This window comes from Mobula birostris, chromosome 2 (assembly GCF_030028105.1).
Source record: "Mobula birostris isolate sMobBir1 chromosome 2, sMobBir1.hap1, whole genome shotgun sequence".
NCBI classification, from domain to species: Eukaryota; Metazoa; Chordata; class Chondrichthyes; order Myliobatiformes; family Myliobatidae; genus Mobula; species Mobula birostris.
The window spans coordinates 32,352,268-32,356,356 of record NC_092371.1 but is presented as its reverse complement, the minus strand read 5'-3'; the positions used below and the strand labels follow the sequence as shown (position 1 = coordinate 32,356,356).

The 4,089-nt window shown below is 40.4% G+C and overlaps 1 pseudogene; it reads right to left on the bottom strand.

Moving 5' to 3' along the window:
* Positions 1 to 1,283: 1,283 nt before the first annotated feature.
* LOC140210528 (craniofacial development protein 2-like) lies at positions 1,284 to 2,341 on the bottom strand (annotated as a pseudogene).
* Positions 2,342 to 4,089: the final 1,748 nt, after the last annotated feature.

The window sequence follows — 4,089 nt, the reverse complement described above, 5'->3', positions numbered from 1 at the left end:
CTGTATTTCTTCAAGTGTTGATTTGTTGGATCTTTTTGGTGTTCTTCGAACTCTTAACACTTTCCTCCATTATCCAAATTCAAAGATGTCGATTCTTTTGTATTCAGCCTTACTAATAGCCCAGCTCTCACAGCTATACATCACAACTGGAAATACTATAGACTTGACTATACGCGTCTTCATAGACGATGTTATGTCTCAACTCTTCAGTATTTTATCTAAATTTGCTATTGCTGCACTCCCCAGTAGTAAGTGCTGTTTAATTTCGTGGCTGCAGTTACCATCTATAGAAATCTTTGAACCAAGGAAGGCAAGATCTGTCACAGCTTCCACCTCCTTTCCAATTATAACCACGGACTTAACAGGGCTGGTCGACATAATCTTAGTTTTCTTAATATTGAGCAACAAACCAGTTTTTGCACTTTCTTCTTTCACTTTGATTAGAAGCTTCCTCAGACCCTCCTCACTTTCAGCCATTAGAGTAGTATCATCTGCATATCTGAGGTCGTTAGTATTTCATCCGGCAATTTTGGTTTCAATATTTGAGACATCTAGAACAGCATTCCCCATGATGTGTTCAGCATATAGATTAAATAAGTTGGGTGACAGTATGCAGCCTTGTCGTACTCCTTTCCCAATCTTGAATCAAGTTTGTGGTTCGGTGTTCAGTTCTAACTGTTGCTTTTTGATCTTCGTACAAGTTCCTCATAAGGCAGATGTCCACGTATCCCCATTTCTTTAAGGATTTGCCATAGTTTATCGTGGTCTACACTGTTGAAGGCTTCAGAGTAGTCAATAAAACATAGATAAATACTTTTCTGGAATTCCCTCATTTCTCCATCATCCAGCCTAGGTTAGCAATTTGGTGCCTGGTGCCCCTGCCTCTTCTAAAACCAACGTGTACATCTGGCAGTTTTCGTTCCAAATATTGCTGGAGTCTTGTGGCATGATGTTTAACATTACCTTGCTAGCATGTGAAATTTGTGAAATTGTTCAGTAATTTGAACTTTCCTTTGCATTTTCCTACTTGGGAATTGAGATATAAACTGATTTTTTCCATTCTGAAGGCCCTTGTTAGGTTTTCCAGATTTGCTGGCAAATTGCATGAAACACTTTTACAGCACCACCTTTTAAAGTTTTAAACTATCCAACTGGAATCCTGTCACATCCTGCAGCCCTATTATTGGCAACGTTTTCTATTGCCCATTCGACTTCATGGTCAGTTGGAGGTATCTGTTCCAATCTCCACTGGCCTTCACTTCTCTTCACTGTTCAGCCACTTGTCAAGCCTCTGCAGAAAGCCATTTTGCTTTGCTGGTCTTCTTTTTGTTTGCAATATTTTTTGTTAACCCCTCTTGTATAATGCTCCTTACTTCTATCCATAGTTCTGGCTTTCTCTCTATCAGGTTTAATCCATTGAATCTGTTCTTCACCTCCACGGCATATTCTTGAGGGATGCTATCAACATCAAACTTTGATGGTACTTTGGTTTTCCTGATGTTCTTCAGTTTCATTCTGAATATTGCAAGAAGCAGGTCATGGTCTGAGCCACAATCTGCTCCTGGTCTTGTTTCAGCTGACTGTATAGAGCTCTTCAATCTCTGATTGCAAAGTATATAGTCGATCTGGTTGCGGTGTTGACAGTATGGTGATGTCCATGTATAGAACTGCCTCCTAGGCTGTTGGAAGATGGTATTTGCAATAAGCAGGGAGTTAACTTTGCAAAATTATACCAGATGATGCCCTGCTCCATTCTGTAATTCAAGGCCAAAGTTACCTGTTACTCCAGGTATTTAGTGATTTCCAACTTTGGCATTACAGTCTCCAATGGTAAATGTAACATCCTTTCTTCGGTGTCATATCCAGGAGGTGCTGCAGTTCTTCACTGGATAATTTCATCCTCTTTGGCATCTGTGGTTGGGGCATAAACTTGGATCACTTTGATATTGAAAGGCTTGCCTTGAAGTCGTATTGCGACCATTCTATCATTCTTGGAGTTGTATCCAATCACTGATTTTGATACTCTTTTTCTGACAATTAAAGCCACTCCATTCTTTCTGCAGGTTTCCTGCCCACAGTAGAAGATCTGGTCATTTTCTGATGTAAAATGGTTCACTTCAGTCCACTTCAGTTCTCTAATTCCCAACATGTCAATGTTTAGTCTTGCCATTTTGTTTTTGACCACATCTAATTTACCTTGATACATGGATCTTATATTCCAGGTTCCAATGGTGTACCGATCTTTACAAGATCGGACCTTCTTTTTATTTCCAGACACATCGGCAGTTGAATGTCCTTTTGCCTTTAATCCAACCACATAATTAGCTCTGGTACTACTCATACTTGTCCTCCGTTCTTCCGCATTAGCAAGTTGGCACCTTCAGACCTGCAGGTCTCACCTTCTGGTGTATTTCTCATATATCTCTGGTTACTTTTATCCATAAGATTTTCTTGGCAATTTACTAGAGTGGGTTTAATTTCCTTTTCCAGTGGACCATACTTAGTCTGACCTCTCTGCCACTGTATCTGTGTTACAGTGGAGAAAAGGAATTTACAGAGGCATGAAAGAGGAGCTGACCAACGCTGATTTGAAGGGAACACAAGTAGGGATGATGGCAGAGCAGCAGTGGCTGGAGTTTCTGGGAGCAATTCGGAATTTGCAGGACATATACATCCCAAAGAAGAAAAAGTATTGTAAGATCAGGATGACACAACCATGGCTAACAAGGAAAGTCAAAGCCAACATAAAGGCTAAAGAGAGGGTATAAAATAGAGCAAAAATTAGTAGGAAGTTAGAGGTTTTGGAAGCTTTTGAAAACCACCAGAAGGCAACTAAAAAAGTCATTAAGAAGGAAAAGATGAATTACAAAGGCAAGCTAGCCAATAGTATTAAAGAGGATACCAAAAGTTTCGTCAGATTTATGAAGTGTAAAAGAGAGGTGAGAGTAGATATTGGACTGCTGGAAAATGATAATGGAGTGGTAGTAATGGGGAACAAGGAAATGGTGGACAAACTGAATAAGTATTTTGCATCAGTCTTCACTGTGGAAGACACTAGCAGTATACCAGAGTGTCAGGAGGCAGAAGTGAATGAAGTTACCATTACGAGGGAGAAGGTGCTTGGGAAGCTGAAAGGTCTGAAAGTAGATAATTCATCTAGACCAAATGGTCTGCACCCCAGGATTCTGAAGGAGGTGGCTGAAGAGATTATGGAAGCATTCGTAATGATCTTTGAAGAATCGATAGATCCTGGCATGGTTCTGGAGGACTGGAAAATTGCAAATATCCCTCACTCTTCAACAAGGGAGAGAGGCAGAAAAAAAGGAAATTTTATGCCAGTTAGCCTGCCCTCAGTGGTTGAGAAGATGTTGGAGTCAATTGTTAAGGATGTGGTTTTGGGGTACTTGGAGGCACATGTTAAATTCCTGAAGAGAAAACCTTACTTGACATATCTGTTGGAATTCTTGAAGAAATAACAGTCAGGATTGACAAAAATCGGTAGATGTTGTGTACTTAGATTTTTAGAAGGCCTTTGACAAGGTGCCACACATAAGGCTGCTTAACAAGTTAAGAGCCCATGGTATTACAGGAAAGATTCTAGCATGGAGAAAGCAGTGGCTGATTGACAGGAGACAAACAGTGGGAATAAGGGGAGCCTTTTCTCCCTTTCCTTTGCAGTCCTGATGAAGGATCTCAGCCCAAAACGTCAACTGTTTTATTACCCTCCATAGATGTTGCCTGACGTGCTGATTTCCTCCTGCAATTTGTGTGTGTTGCTTTGGATGTCTAGCATCTATCTGCAGAATCTCTTGTGTTATTGATCGCTAAAGTGGCAGTTGTCAGGTGAGCTAAGTGCCCCAGAGAAATATTTTTCTGCACAAAGCACTTTGTGAATGAATGTGCCATTGGCAGTGGAAGCAGCTCTTAGTGAAAAGAGTGTTGTGTAAAACAGTAATTTATTGACATCGCTGCTTCTGCCAATGGCACGTTGCAGAGAAAGTGGGGCAGAGATTGTGATTCACAGGAAATAGTTTGTACTTCAACAATGACAATTTTCTCATTAAAATAATAATAACGTTCAAAGCTCGA